Raw genomic sequence first — 17,268 nt, 5'->3', positions numbered from 1 at the left:
CAAACATGGTTGCTAGTAGCTTATTAAAGCGATCTAATTCAGCTACAGTGGTGTTGTCCCACTCATAAAAACTTGATCATCCATAATAATGAAGAAGTTTGGTTCTGAGTAGCGTAACATACACTCGTCATACCATATCACGACCCATCTTCCTCTAGGACAGTATTGTTGGACTAGGTTTTTGGCAGCTGTGGCCACACAGACTTGGCAGACTTCGGTGCTGACATCGCCGCGGCAGAGAAAGAGGCGGTAAATTGTGTTGTTGGAAGAGTTTTGGCCGACTGTGATGTTATAGAAACCACTTTCAATGGAGGAATTGGAGGAAAGGGAAGAGAGGACGAGGTTGAGGTTGGACTGGTAGGTGCTGTTGGGGGTGAAAGTTTCGTTTGAACAGTAGTGGTATTGGTAAGTTGGGGCTGCTTCGCTAATTATGCTGCTAAGCAAGGAAAGGAGCACAAGGGTAATCATCGAGACGTGGAAAGAAGGCAAATTCCTTTTGATATCAACCTCTTGATCTTACTTTGGGGTCATGGAAAGAAGGCAAATTTCTTTGAACCTTTGGTAGTTTTGTTAAAAGAAGTGGTTGCCAATAATGAGACCTGCAAGGAACTTAGACATGAATAATGAGAGTGCGAACCTATATTCCTACAAATATTTTTTATCCAAGTCAATGGAAAACTATTGATATAAAATTAAGAGATTTGTTAGTAGAAAATGGTCCAATAAGAGTTGATGATCTAAACTTTCCTATAGATAAGAACTCTAGACATTTTTCTACTACGCATTATATTCAAAAATTACCAAATGGGGAGAAGCATGATAGGAAATGGTTAGTGTATTCGAAAGACCTAGATAAAGTATTTTGTTTTTGTTGCAAATTGTTTAATTCAAAATCTAATACAAATCTCTGATCAAAAAAAAAAAATCTAATACAAATCAACTAGCTAATGGAGGAACTAAGGATTGAAAAAATATTGGTTCTATTCTTAAAAATCACGAAACAACCAATGAGCATATTACTAATATGAATACTTTGATTGATTTAGAACTAAGATTATTGAAGAATAAAACAATTGAAATGATTTAGAACAACCAATGAGCATATTACTAACGGAAATTTTTTAAGTATAATTGAAATGATTGCAGAATTTGATCCAGTAATGCAAGAACATGTTCAACGTATTCAACATGGTACAATCCATAATCATTATCTTAGACATAATATACAAAATGAAGTGATACAATTATTAGCAAATGAAATTAAAAGTAAAATTATAAAAAAGATTAAAGAACAAAATAGTTTTCAATTATACTTGATTGTACCCCCGATGAAGTCATCAAGAACAAATGACTCTCATACTAAGATGTGTGGATATTTCAATAAGTCCGATAAAAATAGATGAACATTTTGTGGAATTTTTAAAGGTAGATAATACTTCTAGAAAAGGTCTTTTCAATGAAATTATAAATGCAATAAAAAAATCTTGAACTTGATATTAATGATGTACGTGGACAAGGATATGATAATGGGTCTAATATGAAAGGGAAAAAACAAGGGGTACAAAAAAGAATTCTTGATATAAATCCTAAAGCATTTTACACACCATGTGGTTGTCATAATCTCAACCTTGTCCTATGTAATATGGCTAATTCTTGTCCTAAAACTATATCTTTTTTTGCAGTAGTACAACATATATACACACTATTTTTTTCTTCCACAAAGCGATGAAAAATTTTACAAGATAATGTAATAGGTTTAACTCTTAAGTCATTGTCACAAACACGTTGGGAAAGCTGAATTGAAAGTGTGAAAGCAATAAAATTTCAAGTTCTAGAAATAAGAGATGCTTTGTTACAACTGGCAAAAACAAGTGAAGATCCCAAAACAAAAAGTGAAGCTGATTGTTTAGCAACATATGAGATTGAAAGTTTTGAGTTTTTACTAGCTATGACTATTTGGTATGACCTATTATTTGCTGTTAACTCTGTTAGTAAAAATTTACAATCGAAAAACATGCATATTGATGTTGCTATAGATCAATTAAAATGTCTCATGTCTTTTTTAAAAAAATATAGAGAAGATGGATTTACATCTGCTATGAATTCATCTAAAGAAATTGCCACCAAAATGGAAATAGAGCCTATATTTCGTGAAAAACGTATAATTCGTAGGAAGAAATAGTTTAATGAGAATGTCAATGATGCGACAACACAATCCACTGAAGAATATTTTAGAATTAATTATTTTTTATATATAGTAGATCAAGCTATTTCTTCAATTAAAAGTATATTTGAACAATTTCAAATATATGAAAATATTTTTGGTTTTTTATTTAATTTTGAAAAACTAAAATCACTAGATGATGATAGTTTGAAAAATAATTGTCTTAATCTTGAATGTTTTCTCACACATGAAACTTATTCCGATATTGATGGTTTAGATTTGTTTTCAGAACTAAAAGTTTTAAAAGAAGTTTTGCAAATAAATTAAAACTCTCCAATTAATGAACTAAATTATATAAAGAGGCTAGAATATTTTTTTCCAAATGCATGTATTACTTTTAGAATATTACTAACTATACCTGTTACAGTTGGTTCTGCATAAAGAAGTTTTTCAAAATTAAAATTAATAAAATCTTATTTAAGATCAACTATGTCACAAGAAAGATTAAGTGAATTAGTCATATTATCGATTGAAAAGAAAATGTTAGCAGAACTTGGTTGCAAAAATTTAATTAGTAATTTTGTCTCTCAAAAAGCAACAAAAATAAATTTTAATTGAAAATAATAAATGAATTTATAATTAAATATAATAAAAGGCCCCGTTTAAAGCTTTCGCCTAGGCCCCAAATTTGTTGAGCTGGCCCTCGATGATAATCAATAATTGAAAACGCGTGAAGCGACTTTTGTTCAAGAAACTGCTAGCCTTACGAATGTGATCATATCATAGGAAGAAAAAACAAACGAAAGGAGTTGTGGATGGACCCAATCAAAAATGTGGAAAAGTAAAAGAAAAAAAAGCATAGAAAAGTCATTAGCAGAGATGAACCGCAAAGTTCGCTACTTTCAGAGTCAAAAGTGTCCAGAGACGAACACATATTACAAAGTCTCAAGCATGTCTCATTTATACGATTCCATAAAAACCAACTGGTAGTCCAGATTAACAAGTCAAGTTTACTCTGGAGGCCAGACACTTAAACAGTGACATCAAAGAAGAGGAGGTTGGGAAGCTTTAAGCATGCTTCACACAAGCAACTTCTACAACATGTTTCGCCAGTCACCGAGCAAGACCATAGAGCATGGGAGGTCATTGCATGCCTTCCATAGGAATAGCTTTATTCTGTTGGGTACTTGAAATTTCCAAAATTCTCAATAAGTGGTAGGGTCATGAAATGTTTTAGGATTAACTAAGAATGCTACTAGAATATTTGAAAACAAAGCACAGCATTAGCACTTTTAGGAGAATATTGGCCTGAATTATTAACTAACCAAATTAGTACGTCAATAGAGTCCCAATTTCTCAATGAAATCCCTTTGATGAGGAAAAAAATTGATCATTGAAAGACACTTTCCAGTAGTGAGAATCGAGATCAATTAGGGCCCCCAACTTTGCTATTCTAGGGAGCATTGTACATGGGGAGATAACCTTAAAGTAAGTGTGCGTAGGCAACCAATAATACTCATGCCAAATTCCAATTTTGTCTCCTTTGCCATCTAACATATTAGTACCTTCTCTAACATGGTCCTTTACGCCAAGATACATTTCTAAGAAAAATGACCATTTCGAGGAATATGAGAATCTAAAAATGGAGAATTTGACTGTTTTTTCTTTTTTTTTAGTAACGGTCATCCCTGCTTTGCTAGCATTGCCAGGTTGAAACAATGAAATCACAAAATCCCATATACCCCCTGTAACCTATGCACAATTTGGTCTAATTTAACTAGTGAAGTTTCTTCTCCTCAAATCATTAGCCCCCACCAAAAGCTGCTCATCATCCTTGTGTGGTGCCTACAAAGTTTTCTAGTTAAAAAATAATAATAAATAAATAAATAAATTTCTCATGCCATAAATTGAGAAAGATTGAGCCACGGCTTTGATCAAAATCTCCCTACCTACTTGTGAAAGGGGTTTCTCCTTCCCAACTACAACTTTTTCCAGTTCCTTAATTGTTACAAAAGCAGAGCATTTGTTACGTCCCACCATATAGCTAGTAGGCCCAAATGTCGTCTATCATATTCCTTCTCACTACTAACTTGCTTCGCTGTTTTAATGGAGTTTAACAATCTCTCAATTTGTGTATTAATTGCTAAAGAACATGGTGGTCTTCTCATTGTTAATATTCAGCTCCGATGCAGTCTCATACAAAGATAAGGTGTTTAAGATGTGTCGACATTCTGCTAGAGATGTACTACAAAAGAGTAAACTATTGCTCGCAAATAGTGAGCGGAAATAGCGACGCCATCATGACAAATAGCCACAAACTAAATCTGTTTGTGGTAGTCTTGTAGCAATAAAAATTGAGTACAACTAGGGTAGCATTATTTTGTATTCTTTTCTCAATAATTAATGTCACAAATTATAGCAAACGTTTATTACCATACATGAAGGTTCAATTTCTTAGAGAACGGTCATGTGTATTATAGTGTTCAAGTTCCATGAGTTAGAAAAGAGAGAGTAGCTTTGGAGAATTCCTTACTACAAACACTATCGAGGGTACAGTTCAGTAATTGATGCTTCATTGGCAGACCATTGCACTGATGTGCTTGAAGATTTATCTGAGTTCACCTCTATTGTTGGCATGTTCTGCTCTGTTCTACTATGAAGGAAAAAAGGTGGCTTTTGAGGTGATGGCAAAGTAACAGTCACTGTTAAGCATAAGAATCAGGGGCGGAGCTATACCATCCCCCCCCCCCTCCCAAAAAAAATTAAAAAAATTATTTTATATTATGTATAAGTATTAGCTACAAAAATAGAAGTTGGCCCCTCCAAATGTTTGAGTTAGTCCAATGATGCTCTTAAAAACCAATAAAATTTGTCAATTGGTCTATTAGTTATATAGACAAGGCAGTTTTTGTTTTCTCAAATTTGTTTTTTTTACATGTTTAATATTGAACTAGACAGCTTTTGTATACTAATTGGAGTTGCCTCTAAAAATTTTTCTTGTGAATATATATTTGAAAACTGGTAATTTTATATACAATACATTTATAAATTACAACATATTTTAGTATCAAAATATTAATGTTTATATATATGTATGTGCGTTTACGCAAGTGTGTTATGGTTTATCTTGACTCGTGACTACTATATTAGTACCAAAATTTAGTTCCCTCAAACAAAAAATCCTAGCTCCAACGCTGACAAGAATTATTGTTGCCATTGAGGGTCTATCAGCAGGATTTTCCTGAACACAAAGTAAGCCAATATGGATGCATTGGATAACTTCATTTCTCGAGCAAGAATCTCTCATATCCGAATCTAGCACGTCCAAGTATGATCTATTGCTCCAGTGTTTCCAAGCCTGCATCAATTTGGTGAGTACTTTTAAAATATCAATTTCCTTTCCCTTTGACTTAGAGTTGATGTATAGGAAATAATAACAGAAAATGAGTTCTAGAATATGTGTTTCACTCACATAGCTCAACAAGTCCTCGGCTAAATCTGACTGACTTAATGCACTAATTTTTTTGCCACTTAAAATTTCCAGTATAAGGACACCAAAACTATATGCATAAGATTTCACAGAAAACTACCGGTGCATTGCTTATTCTGGAGACATGTAACCATTGCAAACCAGCATCATCAGCTTAGTAATTTTATAAAGAGACTATAAAACCTTAAGACTTTATCTAGTACTTAAATGTACAATTGTATATCGATCATTGGTTACATATAAAGCTAACTTTCACATGTAAGTATTGCACGGATTATATCTAATTATGATGCAGGGAATGTTGTAGTTACAATGCATCTCTAGATTGTCCATAAATGACTTGATACAGAATTTACGAGGTTAAGAATTGTGTTTCCCATTTTCATGTGATTAATTTGTTAGGATGGAAAAAAAGTTGATAAATTCTTTATATAATCTAGTCCTTACAATGATCCAACAATCTTACTAGTGTTCCCTTGGGTTTCGTAAACTCCAAAAAATTTTGCCATGCCAAAATCTAAAATTATTGGATTCAAATTTGCATCTAGCAATATATTGCTAGCCTTAAGATCATGATGTATAATTCTATGCCTAGAATCCTTGTGAAGATAAAGGATTCCTCAAGCAACTCCTCCAATAATATTGTAACGGCTTGACCAATCCAATAAGCTTTGCTTCTCAGGGTCTACACACATCAAAATTCAGTATTCATGTTAGATTAAACGTATCAATTATCATATTAAAATACATACATACATACATACATACATACATACATACATATATATATATATATATATATATATATATATATATATATATATATTAGCTTAGAAGTGACTAACCAAATAAAAAGTAGTCAAGGCTTTTGTTGGGCACAAATTCGTAGACAAGTAACTTTTCTTCTCCTTCCAAACATATCCCAAAAGCCTAACTAGATTTCTGTGTTGAAGTTTGGCTACCAACAAGACCTCGTTTTTAAATTCTTCAGCACCTTGTCGAGAGTTTTGCGAGAGTCTTTTCACTGCTATTTCTTGTTTGTTAGGAAGTGTACCCTGAGGATGTATACTGACCCCAATTAGAGCAATTCATTTCACACAGTCTGTGGGCCTGTTTGGTACACAAGTTTAAACACATGTTTTCAGTTTTTAAACAACATTACATTTATTTCCAAAAAAAACTGAAAATTGTTGTTTAAACACACGTACCAAACATTTGTTTAGACACTTCTGAATTTTGAATTGTTTGGATTTCCCAAGCGTTAAGTTCATAATACTAAGGGTGTGTTTGTTTGAAGGTGAAATAGAGTGGATGGAAAACTTTGGAGAGAAAATAGAGCGAAAAACTTTTTTGGAGTGTGTTTGGTTGGGTAGGGAGTAAGGAAAATAAATGGTGGAGCCCAAGTGTTTTCTCTTCGAACCCACCAAAAAGTTTTCTTCCCAAAATGGGAAGAAAATGAGGAGGAGAAGACTCATGTAATGAGCTTTCAAAAATACTCTTTATCTTGAAATTCACCTCTAAGTCTCCAACATGTTGGCTTCTTTCTTTTTCTTTTTTGCCTTTGATCTTTTCTTTCTCTGTTATGTGTTGGCTTCCTCTTTTTTTTTTTTTTTTTTTTTTTTTTTCCTTTGATTTTTTTCTTTCTTTGTAACTAACTAACCTGTTGGCTTTTTTTTTTTTCTTTAATTTTCGCAGGACGTGTAGCTTTTTTTTCTTTTTCTTTTTTTGGGTGCTCATATATATGTTTATTTTCTCATCAATTTTGGTTGGTTTTTGTTTTTGTTACTTTTTTGTTTTTTAAGAAAACAGTCTTGGGTTTATTTCTTATAATATATTTTTTTTAACATTAATGAAGTGTCTATTTATACACAATTTTTAAAAAATATAATAGGTTACTTTTTTTTTATTTAATAGGGATATGATAGTAAATTTATACAAACTTTCTTTTCAATTAAATAAAAAAAATTTCCTTCCTTCCACTTTTCCATCCTCCCAACCAAACACAAATGAGAGAACTTAAAATCTTCTCTATCCTCCCAACCAAACAAACCCTAAATGAGTACTCTCTCATTTATTAGTTTGGGAAAGTACTTTCTTCAAAAGAAAAAGTAATAACAATAAAAATAAATTTACACCAAAAGTTTCCATACCTTGAAAACCTCACCAAAGCCACCACTACCCAGCTTATCATCTGCGAAGTTGTTTGTCGCGGCTTCAGTTGTCGCCAAATCATATTGCAAGGAATCCGTTGTAATTTCACCGGATGATGCTATTGAAATATAAGCACGACAATGGGTTAAAGGTTGCTGGCAAATTAAATGCTCTGTTTGGAAGCATATAGAAAATGCTTTTATTTTTTAGTGGGTGCTTGGGAAGCTATACATGAAAATGTATAAATATGCTTAAATACTAGAAGCCTACTACTATTATTATTATTATTATTTTGATAAGACTAGAAGCCTTTTATTAATGACATATATAAATGAAAATGATATCAGCTAACCATAACTCTTGTGATTTTTTTTATTAATTTCCTTTCAGCTTTAAGATATTCTAGACACTTATACAGACTATAGAATTAATATATGAATTTCGATAATTGCCATCTAACATAAGGCACGAAACCAAGATTTTCATCTTTAAGAGACCAAAATTTTTTTTTTACCACTCAAAAATAAGAAATATACTAAATTAATATAAAAAATAAAATTACTATCTATTTAGTATTAATAAAATATAAATGGAAAAACACAACATAATAATGTATTAATTATTAATAATACATTTTGCTTTCAAAAAAAACAATTATTAATAATACATTTCAATTAAATTTTTAATGATCATTGAGGGGCCTATGGCCCCATTTTCCTCGAATAGGAGTTTGCAAAGATGATAAAATTAAGGGGCTGTTTGGTTTTTTGTGTTTCCATCACTCATCACCCAAAAATGGTGGGATCCACGGAGAGAAGCCTGTTTGGATTTGTTTTCAAGTTTTGTTTCCATCACGTAATTCTCTGATTTTTGAATGATGAGTTATGGAAACTAAAAACACATTTTAGATGTTTTCAAATTATGAAAATAGAGTTATGATAGTATTTTTGTAAATACACACGCATTGAGAGACCCACGGTTAGACCTTTTGCTCTCTCCAACACATTTGTCTTCTTCTTTTTCTTTTCTTTTTTGTCTTTCACACTGGGTCTAGATCACCTTTCTCTATTCTCTTCTTCTTCTTCTTCTTCTTCTTCTTCTTTTCTTTCCTTTTCACATTGGTTTCTAGGTTTGGTTGCATTTTTTTTTCTTTTGTTTCCATTCATTTTCACTGGGTTTTTGGGCTTGGGTTTTTTTTTTTCCTTCTTCTTTTCTTTCCTTTTCACATTGGGTTTCTGGGTCCTGGCGCCGTTGCACTGATTAAGTCTAATATTGAACACTATGAGTCGAAAAATACAAAACCTGGCTTCATATCCAAAACCAACATCATACCTTCATTCAAAAATGCAACATAATCTTCATGCATCAGAACAAATTTTGACATTCAATTTAACATTAACACCATCCAATTCATATCAAGTCAGACCCGACCACTACAATTCAACCAACATCAACATCAATCAAAGAGGAAATTACAAGCACCAAACCCATACAAAGGAAACCCATATACCCATAGATTACAAGCACCAAACCCATTTAGAGATTACAAGCACCAAAACAATATACCCACAGATCGGCGCAATTGCTGCCCGTCAGAGGTGGAGATCAGTGCTGGGTGAAGTTCGGCACTGTTTGTACTCGGAGCGGAAGAGAGAACTGTGTGCCTAGGTATTAGGGGAGAGTGATGGAAAAAAAGAAACAAAAGGAGAAAATGGGATGTATACACGGGTATGGTGCTCAGGCAGTGGGTCAAGTATGGGTCCCACAAAAGTAGAAAATTTGAGTGATGAGAAGCTGAAAATATGTGCCAAACGCGTGGGGTTTAGAAAAATTGTGGTATTTTAAGTGATGAGTAACAAAAATTAAGTGAGGAGTGATGGTTTTTTAAAAACCAAACAGCCCCTAAACTTTTTTTTTTTTTTTTTTGAGAAAAGATATATATATATATATATATATATTTTTTTTTTTGATAGGGAGAAAAGGAAATTAAACATTGTACAGAATCAATTTTATAAATTACCATTTTCATAAGGTACAGCATTGTACTTCTTTTTGCCCCTCCCACATAGAAAGTAGTAGCCAACACAGAGTAGCAATATAGCGACAACAGTTGGAGCAACGATGGCGATATTAACAATGAGTTACTGCTTTTTCCTGCATAGATCAAGAAGATTTTTATAAAACATTACAATGGTTGATGTTAAGGATATGAAGGCACAATCATGGTGAAGCCCATCCCCAAGTGCAATCCTATTTGTATTGTGCTTCTTATAATCGTATTAGACTAGGCAGGTAATGTGAACACAAAATAAAAAATTAATTTTTTTTTAGCTCTCATGAATAGTGCACATCTATCTATAGATGTGCACTGTAGCAATGAGCTAAAAAAATATAGATTTAGCTCCACTGCTGTATGTTTCTTTTTGGTGTTTTGGTGGAGCTAAAATAGCTATATAGCTATTTAGCTCCACTGCTACAAGTGCTCTTAGCCTCTTATAAATACAATGGATTCATTGTAAAATATTATACTTAATAGTAAAATATAGCAAATTCCATCGTGGCCAGGTAAGTTCTTTTTTTTCTTGCTGTTACTATGTCTCATCCTTTTTAACATTCATGATTCAACATTCCTTTTAAACTTATAGTTGGGTTAACCTATTAAAGTATCTGGTGTGCTAAATGCTAATTTTTTAGCATTTAACACACCAAACATTAAAAAAAAAAAATTTTAAAAACAAAAAAAAAAACGCCCCTCTTTTTCTTTTCTTTTTCTCTTCTCTCACATGTCATGTCATGTAATGTCATGTCTCTTATTTTGTAGTTGAATTTTTTTTTTCTTTTTTAACGTGTGTTCTACTTTGTGTGGTGGGGTTTTTTCCTTTTTTTTCTTTTTTAATAAAAAATTAATTTTATTTTAAGTTATTTTAATGATGATGTGTTAAAAGTAAAAAAATGTGACAGAAGTGAATTGTTAAATGGAATGCTAAAACCGGTCAAATAAATTTTTAATGTATTAAAATAATTTTTTTTAAACAAAGTTATTTTAATTCTTTTAAGCATTCACAACAATGACTTTAAAAATTTTAGGGCCATTTGGAACGTGATTTTGAGCAATAATTTTCAGTTTTTAAACAACATTACACATATTTTTACACACTTTTTAATCCATATATATTTCCAACAAATATAAACAACGTTTCTAGAATAATGTTATCAAACAATTTCTACCCATAAATGCCCACAAACATCTATACCCACGACTAGACATGGCAAAATTGGTCAGAATTTTTCTACCCGACCCTACCCGAACTCGATTTTTTGACCCAAAGCAAAAACGGGTTAACCCATGACCCGACTCGTGTTTTTTGCGAGTCAACCCGACCTGACCCGAACCCGAATCACTTTTTTAAAACTTTTTTTTTGGTAAAAAAAAAAGTAAAATTAAGACAATAGTAGTTTAATTGTTTATTGTGAGCTTTAAGGAAACAATTGATACATTTACATAACTGCATACAAATTAATTGAAAGATAAATGATTGAGCATTCTGTAATGAGTAAAGATTTTTTGATATCAAATAACAAAGTACATGCTAAGATAATATGGTTACAGTAGAGTTAAAAATATAGATTTAAAATTGTAGACATGTGTGAGAAACATTCACAAGTATGAAAATAGTGAAGCCAAAATATCAAATTAGCATAAATTATGAATGTGTAGACCTATTTTTAATAATTTATGTCCAAAATAAACGGATTTTCAAAATAAATAATGATATTTCCTAGAGTGTGTGTTGCTTAACAATGATATGATATTCATAAAAGAGATCATGTATAAATAAGTAAGCAATCAAATTTTAATGTATATCTCAAATTGAAATAAAGTGCTAACTACAATTGATAATAGATTACAAAATTAATTTTCGAGATTGTAAATTTCTTATATGTTTTTATTCTTTATCAAATGAGTTATCCAATAAGTCATTTGTAATTTTGTTTTATATTTTAGAATGTTGATATTGTGTAGAAATAAAACATGTGTATTTGTTTTACTTATTTTTGTGTTATTTTGTTTTAGATAGCAATGTTAGGATTTGTATAATTTTAAAATTATTGAATAAGTATTAATAAGTTTAATTGAGTTCATTCTTGATATAAGTGATGAATTCAAAATAATGCATTTTACATCAAATAATTTGTTGCATAACTTTCCAAATGACAAATACATGTTATTTTCTTTGTAAATATAAAAACTAAAAATAAAAATTATGTGAAAATATGGGTTAACCTGACCCGACCTACAACCCAATTGACCCGAACCCGTTTTTAACCCACTTTAAATTACCCATTTTTTACCCGTGACCCGTTTGACCCGCATCCCGATTGACCCAACCTGAACCCGACCAGACTCGCCTATTTTGCCATGTCTACCCACAACCAAACACTCACCCAGGATCATAGAACACCCATACCCACAGCCAAACATCAATTTTAACAAGCCACCATCTACAACTCTCCCCATAAAATTACTTTGAAAACCAGAAAAATTCTCAGCAAAATACAATCCCTATAAACCCTTTCATCTTCAACCTCAAGCCAAAACCCAAAACCCACAGCAACCCTTTCATCTTCAACCTTAAGCCAAAAGCTAATACTCCTCTAGCACACCATGGAAGAACTCATGTTCAACCTCAAGCCAAAACCCAAAACCCATAGCAACCCTTTCATCGTCAACCTCAAGTGTGCCCCACAACCAAGTCCCACCACCCAAGGTGTGACCCACCAACCTAACCACTACTACCCAATCAAATAGAGGAGAAAGGGACGAGAAAGAGAGGGAGCAGATTCAGCAAAAAAGAGAATAGAGGGAGCAGAGAGAGAGAGAGACTGAGCAGGGAGAATGATATAAAAAAAACTAATATATTTGTGTTTAACTTTCAGCTACATGAGCTGAGTTAAATTTTTTTTTTTTTTTTAAATACAACACCTTCGCTGTCGTAGGTATTTTTAGTGTGTTGGGTCCTAAAATAACTTTGCTGTAAATGCTTTGGCAGTTCAAATCAGGTATTATCTTGAAAATAATTGAATAATTAAAAAAAAAAATGTTTGCACTTCATCAGCCATCCTGTCCTTAAGCAATGGAGGAGGAGGACCCAAAAATATCAAAACATAAACTGAACTGAATAATATCTGAAAGCCGGTTTCTTCATTTTTTATTTATCATTTAAAATTTAAATTATCACTTTTCTATTAATATAATATTTAATTTGAATCATAATGCATTTGCTTCAAATAAATACCGGTACGTACCTTTTGAAGGTGGAGGAGCAAAAGGCACCGGTGTTGGTGATGGTGACGGAACAGCTTGTACGTTGTAAAACGGATATATTTCGTACCTGACAAAACAACTAGGATTCAAAACACTAGCCCCTTGCTTTCCTGCACAACAAGCTGGCAGATTTCCTATGACAGTCCCAAGACACCTATTGCAATCAGAGCTGGATATCAAAGAATCGCATTGGACAAGGCTGTATAGTTTTTGTAATTCCGAAAAGTTGGCTTCTGTTGTTGCAAATTTTATTGCACCAGACGGAGCATTTGATGCTTTGGTTACTATGTCATTCATTGAAGTTCCAAGTAGCTGTGTGAAGCGGCTTGAATTTGTAATATTCTGAATGTTATACATAGAAATGAGGGGAGCTTCATCCATGATGGAGAAGAATGACTGGTTTGAGTAGCGTAAAACGCATTCACCGTACCATATCACGGCCACTTTTTCTACGGGGCAGTGCTGCTCCTGAACAATGACTTTGGTTGCGGTTGACACACAGTCTCGGCAATCATTAGGTGTGAGGTCTCCACGGCAGAAGAAGAGGCCGTAGACTCTGGTCTCTGGCGTTTGGCCAACGGTGGTGTTGTAGAAACCACTTTCACGTGTGGAATTTGAGGAAAGGGAAGAGAGGAGGCGGTTGAGGTTGGACTGGTAGGTGCTATTGCGGGTGAAAGTGGTTTGGTTTGAACAGTAATGGTAGCGGTATTCTGGGGCTGCTTCACTGTTCAGTCTTAGGAAGCTGAGTAAGGAAAGGATTAGTAGGAACATGGAGACATTGAAAGAAAGCATCCCCATTGTCGTTTGATCAGTCTTGTGCTTATTCTTCAAGATGCAAGACATGGAAAAGGCCTATTTAATATAAAAAAAAAATTAAAAAAAAATAATAAAAAATTATTCTTCCTTTCTTGTTTTTTCTTGGAAAATTTGGTATATAATAAGATAAACTGATAAAGCTCATTATTTCCACTCCAATGAAGAAAGGCAAGCCATTTGCCTGTGGACTTCTCCAAATGATGAAAGTGTCGAAAAATTAAATCAGTCAACGGAGACTTCATTTTCCACATTTTGTGATTCATGAATGGGCCAAATCTGTCATTTACCACTTTCGGTGCAAATTATTAGTAACATACCAGTGTTTGCAAAATAAGTAGCAATATACCACTTTTTTAAAACTCAAGATCATGAAACTCAAGCTTGCTATGTAAATCGAGTTTTAACACTCAAGTTTTATCAAAAAACTGTTGCTAACGTGGATTTTCTTATTGAAGAAACGCCACGTGAAACTCGAGCATAGTAAACTCGAGTTCCATGCAACACAATACTCGAGGTTACAAAGTTTGAGTTCCTTGTAATATGGAACTCGAGTTTGCTAAGCTCGAGTTCCTTATATATATATTGATAATTCACAAATAAACATAAACATAAAAAAAGTAATATTTTTCATTTAAACACACAAATATATGTTTTTATTTATTTAAATAGAAGCATTGTAAAATATATAAATTTTAATTTCAACATATTAATTTTTAAATAAAGATCTGTTTTGAGGTGTAAAAAATTCAAATTTGTGTTTAATGAAAATGCAGATTAGTTTTGAAGTGTAAAAAATACAGATCGTGAAAGATTTTTTTTGTACATCTATAAATATAGGCTGGATCTCAGAATTTAGCACACCTTTTCACGGTCTGTATTTTTTACACTTCAAAACTGATTTGTATTTTCATTAAATACAAATCTTAATATTTTACACCTCAAAACAAATTTGTATTTAAAAATTAATATGTTGAAATTAAAATTTCTATATTTTACAATGCTTTATTTAAATAAATAAAACATATATTTGTGCATTCAAATGAAAAAAAAAAAATTACTTATTTTTATGTTTTAAGTTTATTTGTGGATTATCAAAAAAATAAAAATAATAAGGAACTCGAGCTTGGTAAGCTCGAGTACCATACAAGAAAAAAAAAAAAAAAAAGACAAAACTCGAGCTTCGTAAGAATTTAAATATTGGACATCTATATTGTAAATATGAGTTACAAGACTTTTAGCAAAAGGTATGTGAGTAATAGTAGTATTTAATTGCTTATAAAACTTATCTTACGAGACAATTTTTGATGGTATCATAAATTACATACGTGATGGGTTGCACCTAATCACACGACCATCCCAACATGCAACTTTATTAATTATATAATACCATTTTACAATACACCCAACATCCCAACTTTTATTTTCCTATTCTACTCAATAAAATAATATATCCACTAAAATACAAAACCAAACACAACCCAACCCACCACCACCACCTCGACCAACAAAACCCACTACAACCACCGCCCACACCACTACAAAACCCTCACCCAACCCACTACCCATGGCACCAAACAAACCCAGCCATGGCACTAAGGAAAAAAACCCAGCTACCACCAAGTAAACCCACCACAACACCGGCCAACAACCACTATCATAATCATAGTAGCCACCACCAAAACCCATTAAAAAAAACCACCAAACCCACTACCAACAACAACCACAAAAGTTTCTCCAAAAAAACAAAAAAACCACAAAAAAGAAACCACCACAAGAACCACCAAGAGAAACCCACGCCAACAAGCTACAATGAAATCCAGGCCGACAACCACCAAGAGAAACCCACGCTGACAACCACGAGAGAAACCCACGCCAATGACCACCAAGAGAAACCCACGCCAACAACCACGAGAGAAACCCATGCCACCGACCACCAAGAAAAACCCCCAAAAAACCACCACCGATCTTGCTGTTGTTGATCTAGAAATCCAACAACCATGGCAGCAAAGCCATCATGCCAATAGACAGAGAAGAAGAAGAGAGAGGATGAGCAAAAAGAGTGAGAGAAGTGAGTCAGACCGGAAAAAAAAAAAAAAAAAAAAAAAGTATTTTTATGTTGGTGAAGAATTGGATCGCAACCCATTTCGGCGACGGCACGGACTCAACAGCGGCGACGGATCGAAATCCATGACGTCTGGTTTTTGGACCTTGCATTGGAGATGGACCGAAAGTGTGATAGAGAAGAGGGAGAAAGAGTGGAAAGTGTGAGAGACAGAGAGAGTTTAGAGATGAGAGAGAAAAAAAGGTGGAATAAAATATTAATATTATTTTTGGCATAGTGTTACAATGCCATCTTACATGTTAGATGGCACTATAGCACAATGCCAAAAAAACTTATACTTTCCCACTTTTAGCCTTTGAACTGCTGATCACATTTTGGGCCTAAATGCCAAATTTACCTTACATTTGGCATTTGGCCCTCCAACTGCAGATGCTCTTAGTATGCAGAATCATATTTTGGTATTTCAATCAATGACTCTAAAATTCAAACAAGTTACAGGTTTGATATTAGTCGTAAACACATGTGGTTATGCTGTATCAATACCAACTTACATTCGTTAAGATGTATTGTAAAAGTGGTTGGCTAGAGTTCAAGAATCTTATAGTTCAAATGGTTGGTATTTTTTTGGTCTTTTCTAGTTATTGAGAGCATGGTTTTAAAAACTAGAATAGACAAAAAACCGAAAAAGTGTTCGATTATCAGTTTTTAGTCTAACCGGGGTCAAACAAATGGTCAAACCAATGATGTCATAATTAATATAATTTAAAATATTTAAATAAATTTTATGTGAATTTTTATTTTTCATAAATTATATTAAGAAAATATAACAAAAATTGAAATTTTCTTTATTCTTCCTTTTTTCTAAATTAATATATATATATATATATATACACACACATATTATAAACAATCATTTAATAGTTTAACTTTAAATTTTAACTACTTATTATATATATATATATAAAAAATAAAAAATAATTATAAAAAACTAAAGTCAAAGTCCAAAATATCACTAGACAAGTCATTCATTCCCATTCCCACTTTCCTAGTCACACGTTTACTCCATTCTTCTTCTTTTTTTTCCCCTTAAATCTATAGCAACACGTTACCACCTACCCTCAAATCAGATTCAATGTTTCAAACTCCTTTTGCTCCTCAGTCCTCAGTTTTGTTCCCCCATATTTTTTTGGTAATCCAGTCATCCTGTCAAAGTCTCTGCCTCTCTCTCTCTCTCTCTCTCTCTCTCTCTCTCTCCCTCA

At 32.8% G+C, this 17,268-nt stretch overlaps 2 pseudogenes; one reads left to right on the top strand and one right to left on the bottom strand.

Annotated features, from left to right (window-relative positions):
* The first annotated feature begins 529 nt into the window (after positions 1-529).
* On the top strand, positions 530-2,782 carry LOC142635720 (uncharacterized; annotated as a pseudogene).
* Positions 2,783-4,705: 1,923 nt separating this feature from the next.
* On the bottom strand, positions 4,706-13,974 carry LOC142633515 (cysteine-rich receptor-like protein kinase 10; annotated as a pseudogene).
* Positions 13,975-17,268: the final 3,294 nt, after the last annotated feature.

Source organism: Castanea sativa, chromosome 5, assembly GCF_040712315.1.
Source record: "Castanea sativa cultivar Marrone di Chiusa Pesio chromosome 5, ASM4071231v1".
Lineage (NCBI taxonomy): Eukaryota > Viridiplantae > Streptophyta > Magnoliopsida > Fagales > Fagaceae > Castanea > Castanea sativa.
Note: the sequence above shows the minus strand (reverse complement) of the source record. Positions and strands in the feature narration are given on the sequence as shown.